Raw genomic sequence first — 22,978 nt, forward strand, 5'->3', positions numbered from 1 at the left:
CTCTGCTCGTTCAGGCCCCAGATGCCTGTTTCCTTTGTTGCGTCATTATGAGTTCACACTTACAGCAGATAAAAGCAAAAAACTGCCGATGCTGGAAATCGAAAACAAAAACAAAAATACCTGGAAAAACTCAGCAGGTCTGGCAGCATCGGTGGAGAAGAGCACAATTGACATTTCGAGTCCTCATGACCCTTCAACAGAACTAAGTAAAAATAGAAAAGGGGTGAAATATAAGCTGGTTTGGGGGGGGGGGGGGGCGGCGGGGTTGGGACAAGAAGAGCTAGGTAGAGGGCCAGTGATAGGTGGAGATAACCAAAAGATGTCACAGACAAAAGGACAGAGGTGTTGAAGGTGGTGATATTATCTAAAGGATGTGCTAATTAAGGGTAGAAAGCAGGACAAGCAAGGTACAGATAGCCCTAGTGGGTGTGGGGTGGGGTGAAGGAATTGAAAAAGGCTAAAAGGTAAAGATAAAACAATGGATGGAAATACATTTAAAAATAATGAAATAGGTGGGAAAAGAAAAATCTATATAAATTATTGGAAAAAACAAAAAGGAGGGGGAAAAAATCAGTAAGGGGGTGGGGATGGAGGAGAGAGTTCATGATCTAAAATTGTTGAACTCAATATTCAGTCTGAAAGGCTGTAAAGTGCCTAGTCACAAGATGAGGTGCTGTTCCTCCAGTGTGCGTTGAGCTTCACTGGAACAATGCAGCAAGCCCAGGACGGACATGTGGGCATGAGAGCAGGGTGGAGTGTTGAAATGGCAGGCAACAGGGAGGTCTGGGTAATGCTTGCGGACAGAACAAAGGTGTGCTGCAAAGCGGTCACCCTGTCTGCGTTTGGTCTCTCCAGTGTAGAGGAAACCGCATTGGAAGCAACGAATCCAGTAGACTAAGTTGAGGGAAGTACACTTCCCTCAAGCTGCTACACTTGAAATGAATGTTTGGCCCTTGGACGGTGAGGAGAGGGGAAGTAAAGGGGCAGGTGTTGCATCTTCTGTGGTTGCATGGGAAGGTGCTGTGGGAGGGGGTTGATGTGTAGGGGGTGATGGAGGAGTGGACCAGGGTGTCACAGAGGGAATGATCCCTAAGGAATGCTACCGGGGTGGGGTGAAGGGAAGACGTGTTTGGTGGTGGCATCATGGTGGAGTTGGCGGAAATGGCAGAGGATGATCCTTTGAATGCAGAGGCTAGTGGGGTGATAAGTGAGGACAAGGGGGACCCTATCATGTTTCTGGGAGGGAGAAGAAGGTGTGACACACTTACAGCAACTTGATGCACAAATTTGTTTGAGTTAAAGTGTCCCTGGACAAACCTAACTAATGCAGACATGATTAGATGTCGTGCTACAGCAAAACCTGTACCATGGAATTTTATTGAATTTTAGGAAAGAATTTATGAAATACAGTCTAGTCATGTTCCAAGAAAAAATATAACTCAATGCAAGGGACCATTAAAGTGTTCATTCACTTATCTAAAATGTTAAGGCCATGGCTGGTTCTATTGCATTCATAATAGCCAGGATATTACCTGTTGAAGTTCTAATAATTTTCATAATTTGCAATTAAGTAAGATTATAGTGCATATTTAGAGTCTATTCTTCCATTCTGTGTAGCGATCATTCCTGATTTATAGCATTAAGATCTAATAACCTATATGTTCTTCATAGCGAGTCTTTTATCCAATTTTAATATTTTTACAGCATGTCTCAGAACATTACTGAATGATTTACAGTCTTGACCAAGTGGTTCTCTCATGTTTAATGTCAAGGTGCACTGCCATAACTGAGACCGCACTCTTTGAACTAAAGTCTGATCCAATATTCATAATTTCTGGCAATGTTGTGTTGCTCACATGCTGAACAAAATATCCTCATTACTATAAATTTCTCACTGGAATTGCCACAAACCCTTTCATCTAGATTTTGCAGATTTTTGTAGTCTTCAGCTATCTGAAGAATAAACACACTGCCAGGCTATCAGCTAGCAATTTAATGTATTGAAAGTAAAATTGTACACTAGCAGATTTCAGCTTGATCACAATGCATTTGACATGCACCTTCTCAGATGCAAAAAATAATAAGACTCAACATCTTGTTAACTCTCCTAATAATAATAAGGGCCAGATTTTATAGGGTACTGTAATCCCTGCCACTCTCCCCAACCCAGGCCAAAAAGTCCCATGGGAAGAATGGCTCTCCTGCTGCCATTTAACAGTCAATCGGCCATTAATAAGCTGGAAGCAGAATTTCCGCCCCTCAGGGAGTCTTGCCCCAGAGAACTGCCAGTCGATCGGTAGCCTCAGCAGCGCCAGGCGGGAGTGGTGGCCACTGCTGGGATTACAGATAGTCGCCAATGGCGATCGTCATTGGAGCAGGACACCGCAAAGGAGCTGTAGTGCCTGGACTACCCGCTGGCAGCGAGTGTAAATTCCAACCCCAATTCTGGACTAGACACTGTAACACATGACCTAATGCATGAGATATGTTCAGGGTTTCGTTTCTACATCAATAGACTAACAAGAAATTTAGAAAAAAACTAGCACAAAGGCTTCTGCCATACTGTCATGAGAATCTCATTACAATATTAAAATTAAGACATCTTGTATTATATGACAGGTTGTGTTATTCCCTTTTGATACTGGATCTGAACTCAGTTATCTATAGATCCACATACAGCATGCGTTTAGACTGGTAAAGTAGCTGTTGTTAGGAAACAGAGATAGTTTAAGTAAGTTATATTGCTATTTGTAGGTGTTCAGAATGAGTTTTAGTTTTCAAGTTTAAGTTTGATTTGTATTTCTGTATCTGGGCATTAAGAAAATGTCAAGTTGAGTTTTAGTTTCACTTTAAAAGGTGCCTGCATTTCTAATGAGAGTTTCCAACTGCAAAGTAAGTGAAGCAAATACAAGAGTAGAAAAACTGGGCTGTTGCCTAGCAGCAGGGGTCCAGAGAGGCAGGTCCCTCCTACTGACACACACACACACACACACACACACACACACACACACACACACATACAAGAAACTAGAAACAGCAGTTTGATTTGGAAGCTGTTTGAGTTCAATTGGTTTTGAAGACAGCTGCTAAGCAGAAGCAACCTGGAAGACTCAGATATCCAGTCCCAAGCTAAAGTTGGTTGAAAGTAGCTGACAGAGAGAGACTGAAGCAAAAGAGACAGATGGCCAGTCCCAAGCTAAAGAAGAAAGACTCCAAAAATCCAGGGGAGTGGAACAGGGGAAAGTCCCAAGCAGACCTTTTAGTCAAAGGAAGGACAGGAACGTGGAAAAGGTCCTGTTAAGAGAAATTAAGAGTGAGGGGCACAGAGAAAGGATCCAAGCTTCAAGTTTAAAGTGATAAACATTTGTCAGAAGTCAGAAGGCCCAAAGAGACAATTGAAGGCCCGTAACTCTTTGCTATGGGCATGTGAAGCAGTGGTGCACCATTAGCTGAGTCAGTGAGAAAGAGTTCATGGAAGAAAGCTTAAATGCATGTGGTGACCCAGGGGAGAGGAACATTGGAAGGAGAGTTTGAAACCCAGGAGGCGGACCCTGGTGGAAGGCATCTGAGAGAAAGTATCAGTTTGGGAGAAGATTCCAAGGTGAGTTCCTGGAAAGTGGAGATTGGAAACCCTCATGTGAAAGACAGAATTCAGTGAGACTGGTTGGCTCAAGGTGAGACCAGCACCTGGGGAGAGTTGAGGTGGGATCCATGGCATCTGCCAAGGTGGCATCTGTCACTTAGGGCAGAATTTTATGCCTTGCGAGAGGACGTGTGCGTGACCTGATTGGTGGGCCCGGGAGCGGTTAGGAATCAGGCCCTCGGCCAGGATTGGCCCCTGACTGCGATTTCACACTGGCTGGCCAGTTAATGACCAGACAGCGTGAAACACGGGCTGAAAAGCTCAGCGCTGCTGGGTTGAGGGCGGGAAGATGGCGGGCACAGACATCACCATGGGCATGGCTGAGCGCTTTCACTGAGCTCCCTGAAGGCAGACAGCTACCTCAGGGAGCTGCAGACATGCAAATAATGAAATAAGGCACAAAAATGCTGCAAAAAATGTCTATGCACCACAATCAAGAACCTGAAAGCCTATGTAATAAAAATGCTGTCCCCAGATATTTATCTGCATTTTATTTCCTAATGGAGATTTCATCCTGCTCTTGGATGAGATTTGATGAAAAATGCAAATGCTGTCTGGCCCATTCGCCCACCTGCCAACTGTAAGATTGGACAGGCCATGGAAAATCACAAACAATTGCACCATTAATGGGCTTAATTGCCTCCTAATTGACAGTGGATGCACTTACAACTTTGACGAGGTTTGATGAAAAATGTAAAGGCCGCCTGGCCAATTGGTCCATCCGCCAGCTGTAAGTTTGGATGAGCCATGAAAAATCACGTTTAATTGCACCAATGATGGGCTTAATTGCCTACTTATTTGTCGGAGGGCGAGCTTCTGTCTGCCGCGTCCGCCTGCTGAACATAAAACTCTGCCCTATATTGTTCTTTTCTCTTCTCTTTTCTCTTTCCTTCACCTTCAGACCTGCCAATAAAGATTGCAACTGATTAAAATGTTTATTGAAGGTTTGCAAAGGCTATAAGATCTTTTGCTCCACTCCTTGCCACATGCTGCCACTTTTCTTTTAAATGACTGTATCTCTTTAAAATTATAACTACCTCACCAATTTTCAGTAGCCTATTTGCACAGTTTTCTGCAAAAGGCCAAATTAATCAGGTAACATTTGGATTGCCTGAATTTTGTTGGTCCAAAGCTACTTCTGGACATTTGTTTAGGGTGGGGAGTTGGCTGTGCAATAATGAGGCCCAGTCATTAACATCATCGACCATACCTCCCACTGTTGTTCTTGGGTGGTATGTTTCATCGGCTTCCTAGCCAGGAGTTAAAATTCCTCCTTTTATCCATCAACCCCAATGGGTACATTTTACCATGATCTGGTCTCGGTGTAGTACCTTTAATAGAAGGATGGCTGAAAGAATCGGTGTAGGGATTGATATTTCAGCAATGATTCAGACTGCTCCTGATTTTCCAAACATAAAAATCAACCTCTGGAAAATTAGGATATTGACCAATTTTCCAATCTATGTTCCTATTAAGCACAGCACTGAGTCAGGAGCAAAAAAATTAACCTCCCCCATCACAGTCCTACTAAGTTTGAACAGGAAATGCTACATTCCTCGGTGTGCTATTATTTGAACAACATTAACCTATTTAAATAAATGGGTTAAATGCCATCAAGCACATTAAACACTTTTATGGACAGGATTTTACAGCCCCACCGCAGTGTGTCTCCCCACCAGAGGATGTGGCCAATCATTTAAATCTCCATGCAGTCTGGCAGGACCGTAATATCCCACTGGGCAAGAGGGGCCATAGAATCCTGACCTATATGAACTTTACTGATCAGAATAGATATATTTGTCTACCAGGGACTTCAAACTCAAGCTGATCCGCTCCTACCCTTAGTAACTTCAAGCAAGATTGCTGCATAATACTTAGGCGAAGAATTCCTGGCAGTATTTTCCCTCATTTAGCCCAGTGCATACAGCAGTGACCCTTTATCTACTTTGGTTGAGATCAGCTAAGTCAGCACAAACTGGAGATCCAAACTGGAACCATCCTATTTGGCTTAGCTGCTCAACTTAACAAGCTGAGCCAGCAGGGAAGTATGAAGGACAATTTGAAAGATTGAGGTCATCCTCATCGGCCGACAAAACACCCGACTTTGTAGGTCAGTGCCTGAATTCCCAAAGACAAAAAACATGACAAGAAAATACGAGTGAGAAAGTACCATTGCCAATCATTCATGAGGGGCATGAATACAAAGGCATGGTGCAGAAGATTATATTATGGCAACTTCACTAACATTTCCTGTTTGTCACAACATCAGCTGATACAGGTATAAACTCAGAAGACAGCATTACATTTTGCATCACAAGGAACAAGCAATTTAAAACAATTTTTCATAAAAATGCCTTTGGAAATACAATTGAACAATAGTGCCACAACAGAATGGGATCAAAGAAATGCAGCTTAATTAAAGGAACAGACCTGGTGGTTTTAATCGTTAATCATGTTGCCGAGTGTCAATCCTGCCTGCTGTACTCCTGAGTGTACATTATTGTTTGAAGCCCACATTAATTTCTGCGCAAGTTAAAAGCAAATTAGGGACTGGCCAAGTGAGATCACAATTGGAGTACAAATCTTCATCAGGACCACAATAAGCTGAAATGCACTGTAACTAAAATACGCTCTTAACTCATCTCTTTATGGGCAGAATGATAAATGTTAAGCCAGGATTTCATTTTATGAGTATCATTAAAACTATAAAGGCTTCAGTGAATCCTACATGACTCAATGCTATTCCGTTAATGGAAACGATAGGGCGTGTATTTTGTTGCAAATGTATTTTGGGGCAGGATTTTTAGCCCGGTGGGTGGCTGTGCGCTAGACACGACTGAGTGTGAAATGATGCGCGGTGATGTCAGCCAAGCGTGCCGCGGTCAACATGCAGTTGCGCGATATTTCGGACAGCTAAGCGCGTGCCAGAGCTAGCAGCGCGCCCGCCGACAATTAAAAGACACATTAAGGCCTTTAAGTTACCAATTGCGCTGAAGTTTTCACTGCTCATTCAATCTCATGGTTGGCGGGCAGGCAAAAAGGCCAAGCGGCCTTTGCATTTATTTGGAAACCTCATCCATGGACGGCATGAGGTTTCCAAAATCAAATGCAAATGAAATAAAAACTTCAGTTTTTAATTAAAAACATGTCCCTGCTGATGTGACACACAGGGTCACATGAGGGGACACGTTTCATTAATTTTTTTCTGCTGTTTAATAATTTTTTTCAATATGTTCTTCATCTCCCTGAGCCACCTCCATGCCTCAGGGAGATTATTCAGCCCTCTTTCACGTACATGCGTGCCAGGCCAGCTCGGCCTCCGCCGCCCACCCCCCCCCCCCCCCACTGCCTGCACAAGCAGCGCTCAGCGCTCAGCGCTGCCGCTCATGTGTCACGCTGGGCGGGCCTCAATTGCCCCACTGCATAAAATCGCGGAGTGCTGCCGATTGCAGTTGGCGGTTGGCTTCCTGACTGCCCTCGCCGATCCTGCACGCCAAGGGAAAAATTCTGCTTGAAAAGAAAAGGAAACTTACTGAGCATAACATTTCCAATGTGTGGAAAAACAGTAGGGCTATAATTTGTACACCAGGGTAGCTGGAAAATAGAAGATACCACAATGCATCTTAACTCAATACCATATGCTTACATATCTACAAGGGTTCAATTTTGCCACACTCTTAATTGCATAGAGCTTTGTTAGATATGATCAAGGGCAGCAAAATCAACATTACAATGTTATAAACCTGTTGAAACTCCATGCTGGAGTGATCATACAATTATCCGACTAGATTAGATCAGTGGGTAGCATTCTCATCTCTGAATCAAATGTTTGTAGCTTCAAGCCTTGAGCACTTAACCTTGGCTGACATGTCTGCATGGTGGAACGCAGAATGAGTACAGCACTGATATAGTTGTTGACGTTTCGAGTCCTCATGACCCTTCAACAGAACTGAGTGAATATTAGGAGAGGGGTGAAATATAAGCTGGTTTAAGGTGGGGGTTTGGGGGTGGGGGGAGAGAAATGGGGGAGGGTGTGGTTGTAGGGACAAGCAAGCAGTGAAAGGAGCAGATAATCAAAAGATGTCACAGACAAAGGAACAAAGAGGTGTTGAAGGTGGTGATGTTATTTAAACTAATGTGCTAATTAAGAATGGATGGCAGGGCACTCAAGGTACAGCTCAAGTGGGGGTGGGGTGGAAAGACTAGCAGGGCATAAAAGATTTAAAAATAATGGAAATAGGTGGGAAAAGAAAAATCTATATAAGTTATTGAAAAAACAAAAGGAAGGGGGAAGAAAAGGAAAGGGGGTGGGGTTGGAGGAGGGAGTTCAAGATCTAAAGTTGTTGAATTCGATATTCAGTCCGGAAGGCTGTAAAGTGCCTAGTTGGAAGATGAAGTGCTGTTCCTCCAGTTTGCGTTGGCTTCACTAGAACAATGCAGCAAGCCAAGGACAGACATGTAGGCAAGAGAGCAGGGTGGAGTGTTAAAATGGCAAGCAACAGGGAGGTTTGGGTCTTTTTTGCGGACAGACCGCAGGTGTTCTGCAAAGCGGTCGCCCAGTTTACGTTTGGTCTCTCCAATGTAGAGGAGACTGCATTGGGAGCAACGAATGCAGCAGAGTAAGTTGGGGGAAATGCAAGTGAAATGCTGCTTCATTTGAAAGGAGTGTTTGGGTCCTTGGACGGTGAGGAGAGAGGAAGTGAAGGGGCAGGTGTTGCATCTTTTGCGTGGGGAGGTGCCATAGGTAGTGTTTGAGGAGTAGGGGGTGATGGAGGAGCAGACCAGGGTGTCCTGGAGGGAACGATCCCTACGGAATGCTGCCAGGGGGGGTGAAGGGAAGATGTGATGATGGTGGCATCATGCTGGAGTTGGTGGAAATGGTGGAGGATGCTCCTTTGAATGTGGAGGCTGGTGGGGTGATAAGTGAGGACAAGGGGGACCCTATCATGTTTCTGGGAGGGAGGAGAAGGCGTGAGGGCAGATAGGCGGGAGATGGGCCGGACACGGTTGAGGGCCCTGTAAACGACCGTGGGTGGAAAACCTTGGTTAAGGAAGAGGGAGGACATGTCAGAGGAACTGTTTTTGAAGGTAGCATCATCAGAACAGATGCGACGGAGGCGAAGGAACTGAGAGAATGGGATGGAGTCCTTACAGGAAGCGGGGTGTGAGGAGCTGTAGTCGAGGTAGCTGTGGGAGTCGTTAGGCTTGTAACCTATATTGATGGACAGTCTATCACCAGAAATTGAGACAGAGAGGTCAAGGAAGGGAAGGGAAGTGTCAGAGATGGACCATGTGAAAATGATGGAGGAGTGGAGATTGGAAGCAAAATTAATAAATTTTTCCAAGTCCCGACGAGAACATGAAGCAGCACCAAAGTAATCATCGATGTACCGGAGAAAGAGCTGTGGGAGGGGGCCGGAGTAGGACTGGAACAAGGAACATTCCACATACCTCATAAAGAGACAGGCATAGCTGGGGCCTATGCGGGTATCCATAGCCACAACTTTTAATTGGAGGAAGTGAGAGGAGTTGAAGGAGAAATTGTTCATTATGAGAACAAGTTCAGCAGACGGAGGAGAGTAGTGGTGGATGGGGATTGTTCGGGCCTCTGCTCGAGGAAGAAGCTAAGGGCCCTCAGACCTTCCTGGTGGGGAATGGAGGTGTAGAGGGATTGGACGTCCATGGTGAAGAGGAAGCGGTTGGGGCCGGGGAACTGGAAATTGTTAATGTGACGTAAGGTGTCAGGGGAATCATGGATGTAGGTGGGAAGGGACTGGACAAGGGGAGAGAGAAGGGAGTCAAAATAACGAGAAATGAGTTCTGTGGGGCAGGAACAGGCTGACACGATGGGTCTACCGGGACAGTTCTGTTTGTGGATTTTGGGTAGGAGGTAGAAGCGGGTTGTCCGAGGTTGGGCGACTATCAGGTTGGAAGCTGTGGGAGGAAGATCTCCAGAGGAGATGAGGTCAGTGACAGTCCTGGAAACAATGGCTTGATGTTCAGTGGTGGAGTCATGGTCCAGGGAGAGGTAGGAGGAAGTGTCTGTGAGTCGACGCTCAGCCTCTGCGAGGTAGAGGTCAGTGCGCCAGACAACAACAGCACCACTCTTGTCAGTGGGTTTGATGACAATGTTGGGGTTGGACCTGAGGAGTGCAGTAAGTTCAGAGAGAGACAGATTAGAATGGGTGAGAGGAGCAGAGAAATTGAGACAACTAATGTCACGCCGACAGTTCTCAATGAAAAGATCAAGAGAAGGTAAGAAACCAGAGGGAGGGGTCCAGGTGGAGGGAGAATATTGCAGGTGGGTAAAAGTATCCATTGAACGGGGAGAGGACTCCTGCCCAAAGAAGTGAGCACGGAGACAAAGACGGCGGAAGAAGAGTTCAGCATCGTGCCGAGCCGGAAATTCATTGAGATGAGGGCGTAAGGGTATGAAACTAAGTCCTTTGCTGAGCACTGAACATTCAGGGTTGGAGAGGGGAAGGTCGGGGGTATAGTGAATACATGGCCGGGGCTGGGATTGGAAGATGGGGTGGGGACGGAGGGACAGGCAGGAGTGGAGGGTCCTAGATGGGTGTTGGTGTCGATGAGTTGTTAGAGCTTGCATTCCTTAGCGCTTGAGAGAAAGAGAAAAAATTTCTTGTTGAGGCATCGGATGAGACGAAGAATAAAGTGAAGCTGGGGGGCACACGCAGCTTGGAAAAGGGTATGACGGTGCTGCTGGAGGGAGAGGTCGAGTGTGTTCATATGGTGGCGCATGGCACTGAGTGTGGTTCTCAGAATATGACGGGAACAGCAGTCCGAGAAACGTTTTATGTCCCGGAGGTACCTATAATCCTGGGTGGGTTCGAAACAAGTGGACTGGAATTTCAGTTGAAATCCATGTGGGGTAAGTCGGAGACAGAGACAGTCACTGAGAAAGGAGATATGGCTGTGAAAGTGGGTTTTTGTAAACACCTTGTCAAACACCAGGAGAGAAATGGAATGCCATTTTAACACCCTTGACCTCTCCCTCCAGCAGCACCGCCGTACCCTTTTACAAAGCTGCAGGTGCCCCCAGTTTCATTTCATTCTTCGTCTCATCTGAAGCCTCAACAAGAAACTTTTTCTCTTTCTCTCAAGTGCTAAGGAACGCAAGCTCCAACAACTCATCGACACCAACACCCATCTAGGACCCTCCACCTCTGCCTGTCCCTCCGTCCCCACCCCATCTTCCAATCCCAGCCCCAGCCGTGTATTCACTATACCCCCCGGACCTTCCCCTCTCTGACACTGAATGTTCAGTGCTCAGCAAAGGACTTAGTTCCATACCCTTACGCCCTCATCTCAATGAATTTCGGGCTCAGCACAATGCTGAACTCTTCTTCCGCCGTCTTCATCTCCGTGCTCACTTCTTTGGGCAGGAGTCCTCTCCCCGTTCAATGGATCCTTTTACCCACCTCCAATATTCTCCCTCCACCTGGACCCCTCCCTCTGGTTTCTTACCTTCTCTTGATCTTTTCAATGAGAACTGTCGGCGTGACATTAGTTGTCTCAATTTCTCTGCTCCTCTCATCCATTCTAATCTGTCTCTCTCTGAACTTACTGCACTCCGTTCTCTCAGGTCCAACCCCAACATTGTCATCGAACCCACTGACAAGGGTGGTGCTATTGTTGTCTGGCGCACTGATCTCTACCTCGCGGAGGCTGAGCGTCAACTCACAGACACTTCCTCCTACCTCTCCCTGGACCATGACTCCACCACTGAACATCAAGCCATTGTTTCCAGGACTGTCACTGACCTCATCTCCTCTGGAGATCTTCCTCCCACAGCTTCCAACCTGATAGTTGCCCAACCTCGGACAACCCGCTTCTACCTCCTACCCAAAATCAACAAACAGAACTGTCCCGGTAGACCCATCGTGTCAGCCTGTTCCTGCCCCACAGAACTCATTTCTCGTTATTTTGACTCCCTTCTCTCTCCCCTTGTCCATTCCCTTCCCACCTACTTCCGTGATTCCTCTGACACCTTAAGTCACATCAACAATTTCCAGTTCGCCGGCCCCAACCGCTTCCTCATCACCATGGGCGTCCAATCCCTCTACACCTCCATCCCCCACCAGGAAGGTCTGAGGGCCCTTAGCTTCTTCCTCGAACAGAGGCCTGAACAATCCCCATCCACTACTACTCTCCTCCGTCTGGCTGAACTTGTTCTCACACTGAACAATTTCTCCTTTAACTCCTCTCACTTCCTCCAAATAAAAGGAGTGGCTATGGGTACCCATAAGGGCCCCAGCTATGCCTGTCTCTTTATGAGGTATGTGGAACATTCCTTGTTCCAGTCCTACGCCGACCCTTCCCACAACTCTTTCTCCAGTACATCGATGATTACTTCGATGCTGCTTCATGCTCTCTTCGGGACCTGGAAAAATTTAGTAATTTTGCTTCCAATCTCCACTCCTCCATCATTTTCACATGGTCCATCTCTGACACTTCCCTTCCCTTCCTTGACCTCTCTGTCTCAATTTCTGGTGATAGACTGTCCATCAATATCGGTTACAAGCCTAACGACTCCCACAGCTACCTCGACTACAGCTCCTCACACCCCGCTTCCTGTAAGGACTCCATCCCATTCTCTCAGTTCCTTCGCCTCCGTCGCATCTGTTCTGATGATGCTACCTTCAAAAACAGTTCCTCTGACATGTCCTCCTTCTTCCTTAACTGAGATTTTCCACCCACGGTCGTTGACAGGGCCCTCAACCGTGTCCGGCCCATCTCCTGCGCACCACCCTCACGCCTTCTCCTCCCTCCCAGAAACATGATAGGGTCCCCCTTGTCCTCACTTATCACCCCACCAGCCTCCGCATTCAAAGGATCAACCTCCGCCATTTCCACCAACTCCAGCATGATACCACCACCAAACACATCTTCCCTTCACCCCCCCAGCAGCATTCCGTAGGGATCGTTCCCTCCGGGATACCCTGGTCCACTCCTCCATCAGCCCCTACTCCTCAACCCCTACCTATGTCACATCCCCATGCCCACGCAAAAGATGCAACACCTGCCCCTTCACTTCCTCTCTCCTCACCGTCCAACGGCCCAAACACTCCTTTCAAGTGAAGCTGCATTTCACATGCATTTCCCCCAACCTACTCTACTGCATTCGTTGCTCCCAATGCAGTCTCCTCTACATTGGAGAGACCAAACGTAAACTGGGCGACCGCTTTGCAGAACACCTGCGGTCTGTCCGCAAGAATGACCCAAACCTCCCTGTTGCTTGCTATTTTAACACTACACCCTGCTCTCTTGCCCACATGTCTGTCCTTGGCTTGCTGCATTGTTCTAGTGAAGCCAACGCAAACTGGAGGAACACTTCATCTTTCGACTAGGCACTTTACAGCCTTCCGTACTGAATATTGAATTCAACAACTTTGGATCTTGAACTCCCTCCTCCATCCCCATCCCCTTTCTGTTTCTTCCCCCTTCCTTCTGTTTTTTCCAATAATTTATACAGATTTTTTTTTTCCCACCTATTTCCATTATTTTTAAATCTTTTATGCCCTGCTAGTCTTTCCACCCCACCCCTACTAGAGCTGTACCTTGAGTGCCCTACCATCCATTCTTATTTAGCACATTTGTTTAGGTAATATCACCACCTTCAACACCTCTTTGTTCCTTTGTCTGTGACATTTTTTGATTATCTGCTTTTATCACTGCTTGCTTGTCCCTATGTCCACACCCCACCCCCGCTTCTCTCCCCGCCACCTCCCCACACCCTCCACCTTAAACCAGCTTATATTTCACCCCTCTCCTAATATTCACTCAGTTCTGTTGAAGGGTCATGAGGACTCGAAATGTCAACTTTTTTGTTTACCGCCGATGCTGCCAGACCTGCTGAGTTTTTCCAGGTAATTCTGTTTTTGTTTTGGATTTCCAGCATCCACAGTTTTTTGTTTTTATCTCTTATATAGTTGTTGTTCTTCATGTGAGAAAAACCATGGGCTTGTCCATTGGTCTGCAGGATGTTACCGCCCTCATATCATTCTGTGAAGGGGAATATTCTCATGCTGCTCTGCTCAACATTTCCCCTTCAATCAACACTTGATTAACCAGTTATTCATCACATTGCTATTTTTGGAATCTTGTTGTATATGATGGCTGCTGCATTTTTCTGTATTACAGCTGTCATTGCATTTTAAAACAATTTGTGTTTCTCTGTGCTTTGTTGCACAAAAAGTGAAGTCATCAGGCCCATAAAGCTGCCCTACCATATAAATCTTATCTCTGTGCAATTATTTGTATAGTTATTTTTCAATATACTTGAAAAATAATTGTTTTGTTTTGCTTCTGAGGGGCAGAGATTGTTTTGCACCTTTGGGTGCATTGGCCTCTAAGATCATGTAACGTAGTTGCTGTGACTAATGAGTATGCATTACCAACATACTAATATTGCACAACATAACTTTAATCCATAATTCGTAAAGAAGAAAAGCCATAAAAATAAAATAGTTAGTGTGATTAAGAGACATTTAAAAGTGTGAAATTAAATACATAATATTAAAGAGAGTGAGGGGGTGGGGTTTGTTTTCTTTTCATGTCTGTTTGGGTTTTTATTTCATAAGTCGATTTTGATGTCCCTCTGTTAGGACCTGAGAGTGTTGTGAACACAACTTCATAAAATCTCCCTTGTACTGTATGAGGCTCTATTGGCATTCTTGCTGTGTGCTTGCAATTATAAATGTTTCACCATTGACTTGATGTGATGTAATACTGTGCACATAAACTAGAAAGGCTGTGGGTAACTCAGCTTATGCTGAGTTACCTGTTCTCAACTAAGACTTTTTAGAAACATCTTGGCTATGGTGGGAGGTGATGGCATAGTGGTATTGTTGCTGGACTAATAATACAGATATCCAGAACAATTCTCTGGGAGCCTAGGTTCAAATCCTGCTATGGTAGCTGGTGGAATTTGAATTCAGTAAAAGAATCTGGAATTAAAAGTCCAATGATGACTATGAAACCATTGTCGATTGCTGTAACAAATCATCTAGTTCAATAATGTCCTTACCTGGTCTGGCCTGCATGAGTGATGTGGTTGACTCTGAAATGGCCTAGCAAGTCACTCAGTTTGTTACAAAGTCACAAAAAAGGAATGAAACTGGACAGCACCAGAAATGATAACAGCAAACTCAGCCCTTTTGACCCTGCAAAGTCCCCCTTACTAACATCCTTGTGAGTGCCAAAATGGGGAGAGCTGCTGTCTCACAGCCTGACATAGTCATCCTCACAGAATCATATCTTACAGATAATGTTCAAGATACCACCATCGCCTTCCCTGGCAGCAGAGTGGTATATAGTCGGCCTGAACATCAAGGATCCTCAACATCAACTCTGGACCCCATGAAGTCTCGTGGCATCAGGCCAAACATGCTCAAGGAAACATTCTCTTGGTGGGGGGATGTCCATCACCAAGAGTGTCCTGGTAACACCACTACTAACCAAGCTGGCTGAGTCCTAAAATGACATAGCTGCTAGTCTGGGTCTGTGGCAGGTGGTGAGGGAGAAACATACTTGACCTCATCCTCACCAACCTGCCTGTCGTGGATGCATCTGTCCATGACAGTATCGGTAGGAATGACCAGTGCATAGCCATTGTGGAGACGAAGCCCTACCTTCATATTGAGGCTCCATTGTGTTGTGTGGCACTACCACCATGCTAAAATGGATAGATTTCAACTCAAAACTGGGCATCCATGAGGTGCTGTTGGTCGTCAGCAGCAGCAGAATTGTATTCAAACACAATCTGTAAGCTCATGGCCTGGCATATCCCCCACTCTATCATTACCATCAAGCCAGGGGATCAACCCTGGTTCAATGAAGAGTGCAGAAGGACATACCAGGAGCAGCTCCAGGCATAACTAAAAATGAGATGTGAAGCTAGAAAGCAGGACTACTTGTGTGCCAAACAGCATAAGCAGCAAGTGATAGACAGGGCTAAGGAATTCCACAACCAATGGATCAGATCTAAGTTCTGCAGTCCTACCACATCCAGTCGTGAATGGTGGTGGACAATATAATAAATCACTGGAGGAGGAAGCTCCACAAATATCCCCATCCTCAAAGATGGAGGAGCCCAGCAGTGCAAAAGATAAGGCTGAAGCATTTGCAACAATCTCCAGCCAGATGTGCCGAGTGGCTGATCTATCTCGGCCTCCTCCGGAGGTCCCCAGCATCAAAGATGCCAGTCTTCAACCAATTTGATTCACTCCAAGTGATATCAAGAAATTGCTGAAGGCACTGGATACTGCAAAGGCTATAGGCCCTGACAACATCCTGGCAATTGTATTGAAGACTTGTGCTCCAGAACTTGCCACGCCCTTAGCCAAGCTGCTCCAGTACAGCTACAACATTGGCATTAGCCCGGCTATGTGGAAAATTGCCCAGAAATGTCCTGTACACAAAAAGCAGGACAAAACCAACTCAGCCAATTACTGCCCCATCAGTCGACTCTCCATCATCAGTAAGGTAATGGAAGGAGTCATCAACAGTGCTATCAAGAGGCACTTGCTTAGCAATAACCTGCTCACTGATGCTCAGTTTGGGTTCTGCCAGGGCCACTCAGCTCCTGGCCTTGGTTCAAACATGGACAGAAGAGCTGAACTCCCAAGGTGAGGTGAGAGTGACTGCCCTTGACATCAAGGTAGTATTTGACCAAGCGTGGCCTCAAGGAGTCAATGGGAATCAGGGGGAAAACTCTCCGCAGGTTGATGTCATACCTAGCACAAAGGAAGATGGTTGTGGTTGGTGGAGGTCAATCATCTCAGTTCCAGGACATCACTGCACGAGTTCCTCAGAGTAGTGGCCTAGGCCTGACCATCTTCATCTGCTTCATCAATGATCTTTCTTCCATCATAAGGTCAGAAGTGGGATGTTTGCTGATGATTGGACAATGTTCAGCATCATTCGCAAGTCCTCAGATGCTTAAGCAGTCCATGTCCAAATGCAGCAAGACCTGGACAATATCCAGGCTTGGGCTGACAAGTGGCAAGTAACATTCACACCACACAAGTGTCAAGCAATGACCATCTCTAACAAGAGAGAATCCAACCATCGCCCCTTGATATTCAATGGCATTATCATCTCTGAATCCCCCACTATCGACATCCTGGGGTTACCATTAACCAGAAACTGAACTGGACTAGCCACATAAATACTGTGGTTACAAGAGCAGGTCATAGGCTAGGAGTCCTGAGACAAGTAACTCACCTCCTGAAACCCCAAAGCCTGTCTGCTATCTACAAGGCATTAGTCAGGAGTGTGATGGAATACTCCCCACTTTCCTGGATGAGTGCAGCTCCCACAACACTGAAGAAGCTTGACACCATCTAGGACAAAGCAGTCTGCTTGATTGGCACCATATCCATAAACATTCACTCCTTCCACCACCAATGCACCGTAGCAGCAATATGTACCATCTACAAGATGCACTGCAGGAATTCACCAAGGCCCCTTAGGCAGCACCTACTAATCCCACGATCACTACTACCTGGAAGGACAAGGGCAGCAGATAGGCGGGAACACCACCACCTGGAAGTTCCCCTCCAAGTCACTCGCCGTCCTGACTTCAAAATATATCGCTGTTCCTTCACTGTTGCTGGGTCAGAATCCTGGAACTCCCTTCCTAACAGCACTGTGGGTGTACCTACACCTCATGGACTGCAGCGGTTCAAGAAGGCCGCTCACCACCACCTTCTCAAGGCTAATTAGGGATGGGCAATAAATGCTGGTCCAGCCGGCGAAGCCCACATCCCTTGAATGGATAAAACAAAAAAAGAGGGTCAAACTGGACTTGGCTACAAAGTCTTAGTAGTGGAATAGGTTATTGATGCTCAGTCTGAAACCAAACTTGAAGAATGGCCACTTTGGCAAGGTACTTGATGAGCGCTGCCGTCTTTGGAACAGTCTGCAACATGACTCACTGCAGAAGAATCAGGAGAAAAAGCATGAAAATTGAACAAAAGCAAGAAGAAATGCAAGGTTATCCCATGAACATGTGATAGGTCTCAATTAAATTGTTCCAATGATTATTGCTGATTTTTTAAGATCAGTTGCTTAATCGCAAATCAGCACCGGGTTAATAATTGGAAAATAATGCAACAGCAGAAGATACTCCTCTGTCTTATTTTTGATGCTGTTGTTTCCTCAAATAAAGCTTTAGTATTCTGCATTTAGAGGTATTTAAGATGCCTGACCTCAGTGAAATAGGAAAGCATTTTTAGAAGTCTCTCATAAAGCAGATTGCTATTTTACTTGGCTAGGTTGTGGAATTGCATTTGATAACTTCCTGTGTGGCTACGAATAATAGTTAGTTGCTTTGAGAGAGACAAAATGGTGAACAAACTCTGATTTACAAATGGGCTAGCATTTTCCCAGGATTTCACATCCTACTCGTACTTGCCTATGCTCTCAACTATGCTAAAATTCTCTCCTGGGAGTACAGAATGGGTGGAGCAACAGAGGGACCTGGAGGTACAGATACACAAATCACTAAAAGTAGAGCCACAGGTTCAGAAGGCTATTGAAAGCCAAGCATAGAATGACAGAATTGAAAAGCAGAAAAGTTATGTTTAACAAAAACAAAAATAGCTAGAAAAACTCAACAGGTTTGACAGCATCTGCGGAGAGGAATACAGCTAACGTTTCGAGTGCGTATGACTCTTCATCAGAACTAAGGAAATAGAGAAATGAGGTGAAATATAAGTGGTAGAAAGGGGTGGGACAGGTAGAGCTGGATAGAGGGCCAGTGATAGGTGGAGGCAAAGAAGAGATTGCCAATGATGTCATAGACAAAAGGACAAAAGGGTGATATTATCTAAGGAATGTGCTAATGGTGACATTAAGGGTAGCAAGCAGGACAAGCAAGTGGCAGATGGCCCTGGTGGGGGTGGGGTGGGGGGGAAGGGATCAAAATGGGCTAAAAGGTGGAGATAAAACAATAGACCAAAATAAATTTAAAAATAGGTGGGAAAAAATATTTTTTAAACATTATAAATTATTGGAAAAAGGGGGATTGGAAAGGGGGTGGGGATGGAGGAGAGAGTTCATGATCTGAAGTTGTTGAACTCAATATTAAGTCTGGAAGGCTGAAAAGTGCCTAGTCAGAAGATGAGGTGTTGTTCCTCCAGTTTGCATTGAGCTTCACTGGAACATTACAGCAGGTCAAGGATGGACATGTGGGCATGAGAGCAGGGCGGTGTGTTGAAATAGCAAGCGACAGGGAGGTCTGGGTCATGCTTGCAGACAGACTGAAAGTGTTCCACAAAGTGGTCATCCAGTCTGCATTTGGGCCCTCCAATGTAGAGGAGACCACATTGGGAGCAGTGAATATACGAGTAACATCCCCAAAGTTCAAGAGAGTCGGGGGGCAGAGGTGAGTATGGTGGCCATTACCAAGGAGAAGGTGCTAGGAAAACTGAAAGTTCTGAAGGTGGGTAAATCACCTGGGCCAGATGGAATACACCCCATAGTTCTGAAGGAGATAGCTGAAGAGATAGTGGAGGCGTTAGTGGTGATCTTTCAGGAATCATTGGAGTCAGGGAGGGTCCCAGAGGACTGGAAAATCGCTAATGTAACCCCCCTGTTTAAGAAGGGAGTGAGGCAAAAGACAGGAAATTACAGGCCGATTAGCCTGACCTCGGCCGTTGGTAAGATTTTAGAGTCCATTATTAAGGATGAGATTTCAGAATACTTGGAAGTGCATGATAGAATAGGGCAAAGTCAGCATCGTTTCATCAAGGGGAGGTCATGCTTGACAAATCTGTTAGAATTCTTTGAGGAGGTAACGACTAGGTTAGACAAAGGAGAGCCAATGGATGTTATTTACTTGGACTTCCAGAAGGCCTTTGACAAGGCACAGGAGGCTGCTCATTAAGATAAGAGCCCATGGTGTTAGAGGCAAGGTACTAGCATGGATAGAAGATTGGCTGTCTGGCAGGAGGCAGGGAGTGGGGATAAGGGGGTCCTTCTCAGGATGGTGGCCATTGACTACTGGAGTTCCGCAGGGGTCAGTGTTGGGACCACAACTTCTCACTTTATACATTAATGATCTAGATGAAGGAACTGAGGGCACCCTGGCTAAGTTTGCAGATGATACAAAGATAGGTGGAGGGACAGGTAGTATTGAGGAGGCGGGGAGGCTGCAGAAGGATTTGGACAGGTTAGGAGAAAGGGCAAAGAAGTGGCAGATGGAATATAACGTGGGGAAGTGTGAGGTCATGCACTTTGGTAGGAAGAATGGAGGCATACACTATTTTCTAAATTGGGAGAGAGTTCAGAAATCTGGAGTGCAAAGGGACTTGGGAGTCCTATTCCAGGATTCTCTTAAGGTTAACTTGCAGGTTGAGTCAGTAGTTAGGATGGCAAATGCAATGTTGGCATTTATTTCAAGAGGACTAGAATATAAAAGCAGGGATGTGCTGCTGAGGCTTTATAAGGCTCTGGTCAGACCAAATTTAGAATATTATGAGCAATTTTGGGCCCCGTATCTCAGGAAGGATGTGCTGGCCCTGGAGAGGGTCCAGAGGAGGTTCACGAGAATGATCCCAGGAATGAAAGGCTTAACGTTTGAGAAACGTTTGAGGACTCTGGGTCTATACTCGATGGAGTTTAGAAGGATGAGGGGGGATCTGATTGAAACTTACAGAATACTGAAAGGCCTGGATAGAGTGGACGTGGGGAAGATGTTTCCATTAGTAGGAGAGACTAGGACCTGAGGGCACAGACTCAGAGTAAAGGGAAGCCCTTTTAGAACAGAGATGAAGAGAAACTTCTTTAGCCAGAGAATCTATGGAATTCATTGCCACAGAAGGCTGTGGAGGCCAGGTCATTGAGTGTATTTAAGACGGAGATAGGTAGGTTCTTGATTGGTAAGGGGATCAAAGGTTACGGGGAGAAGACGAAAGAATGGGGTTGAAAAACTTATCAGCCATGATTGAATGGCGGAGCAGACTCGATGGGCCAAATGGCCTAATTCCTGCTCCTATGTTTTATGGTCTTATAGAATAAATTGAGGGATGTGCAGGTGAAGTGCTGCTTCACTTGAAAGGAATGTTTGGGCCCTTGGACGGTGAGGAGGGGGGAAGTAAAGGGGTAGATGTTGCACCTTCTGCGGTTGCATGGGAAGATGCCGTGGGTGGGGTTTGAGGTGTAGGGGGTGATGGAAGAGTGGACCAGGGAGTGCCAGAGCAAACCATCCCTGCAGAAAGCCACCGGTGGGGGGGGTGGGTCGAAGGGAAGATGTGTTTAGTGGTGGCATCATGCTGGAGTTGGCAGAAATGGCGGAGGATCATCCTTTGAATGAGGAGGCTGGTGGGGTGATAAGTGAGGACAAGGGGGACCCTATCATGGTGCTGGGAGGGAGAGGAAGGTGTGAGGGTGGATGCACGGGAGATGGGCCAGACACGGTTGAGGGCCCTGTCAACCACCGTGGGTGGAAAGCTTCGGTTAAGGAAGAAGGAAGACATGTCAGAGAAACTGTTTTTGAAAGTGGCATCATCAGAACAGATGAGACGGAGGCGAAGGAATGAGAGAATGGGATGGAGTCCTTACAGGAAGCGGGGTGTGAGGAGCTGTAGTCGAGGTGGCTGTGGGAGTTGGTAGGCTTGTAATGAATATTGGTGGACAGTCTATCACCAGAAATTGAGACAGACACCTTTGCCAATCTCTTCTTTGCCTTCACCTATCACTGGCCTCAATCCAGCTCTACCTGTCCCAGCCCCCTCTACCAGCTTATATTTCACCTCATTTCTCTATTTCCTTAGTTCTGATGAAGAGTCATACGAACTCGAAACATCAACTGTGTTCCTCTCTGCAGATGCTCTCAGACCTGCTGAGTTTTTCCAGCTATTTTTGTTTTTGTTTCAGATTTCCAGCATCCGTAGTATTTTGCTTTTATCTTAAAGTTATGGTTAACTTGTGTAAAACCTTGTTTAGTCCACATTGATAGTATTGTGCTCAATATCATCTCCATAATATAAAAAAAATATGGACACACTGGAGAATGCATTAACAAAAATCATAAGAATGAAAGCAGAACTGAAAGACTATTCATATCAGGAAAGGCTGAACAGGCTGCCTTCTCAGGGAAAGAGGCTGGCCTGACACAAGTATTTAAGATTATGAAAGGGGTGATCGGGTAGAGGTTTTCACTTGTGATGAGACTAAAACTAGGGGACATTAAGATCGTTAGTAATAAATCCAGCAGAGAATTCAGGAAAAACTTCTTTACCCAAAGAGTGATAAAATGTGGAATGTGTTAACATAAGGAGTAGTTGAGGTGAATAACATAGATGCATTTAATGTAAAGCTAGGTAATCACTTGATGGAGTAAGTAATTCAGGATTATAGGTTGATGGGGTTAGATGATGTAGAGTGGGGTGCAGCTTTTTGAAGCTTAAACACTGACATAAATAGCTTGATTAGGCTACTTGACCTATTTGGCCAATGAGAGTAATTTTAAACCAAACTGGGTAGGTTGAGTTTGAGTGAGATGTAACATTTTTAAAAATAAATTCACTTCTGGGTTTAAAGGAAGTCAGGTAGGAGATGGCCAATTAACCCACTTCCTGAAGTCATTTAAATATTATAATGAGGCTAGGAGCCTCATGCTTTAACTTGTCTCACAGGTTGAACCCTGGCTAACAGAGTTTTCTGCTCCTCTGGACATCTGCCAGCTAAAAGGTTGGGGAGGGTGGTGTGGGGTGGGGGGGGGGGGCGGTGGGTGTGGGTGGGTGGGGTGGGGTGGGGTGGGGGGAGGTGGGGGCATGGGTGGGGGGGAAAGCTGCGGACCCAGAAAGCTAAGTGCATTTAAAGTACTGCTTGTCAGCTAGGAGGAACAGGAGCTTTTCCCTGGCTGCTGAAGCATACCCTCTTTGCAATTGGACCCCCAATTTGGGACCAAACATTTAACCTCCCATCTCTAGGACTGGGCATCTGACCTCCACCCCCACCCCTCTAGCTAGGATTGAACACCCCCCCCCCCAACCCCCATGGGATTGAAAAATTTTTGGGTTTTCCCCACCCTCCTACAGTAGCAAATTCCTTACCGCTCCTGGGGCCAGGATACTGAGTGAACTCTTCTTTTAACAGTGCCATGGGATCTTTTATGCTCACCTAGGAGAGAAGACATTGGCTTAACATTATATCCAAAAGCCAGCACCTCTGACAATGCAACACTCTCTCAGTGCTACACGGAGTGTCAGCCTAGACGTTGTGCTCCAGTCTTTGGAGGGTGATATGGAACCAATGACCTTCTGACTCAGAGACATTACTACCCATTGAGTTATAGCTGACATGTAT

The sequence above is a fragment of the Carcharodon carcharias genome, chromosome 5 (assembly GCF_017639515.1).
Source record: "Carcharodon carcharias isolate sCarCar2 chromosome 5, sCarCar2.pri, whole genome shotgun sequence".
Lineage (NCBI taxonomy): Eukaryota > Metazoa > Chordata > Chondrichthyes > Lamniformes > Lamnidae > Carcharodon > Carcharodon carcharias.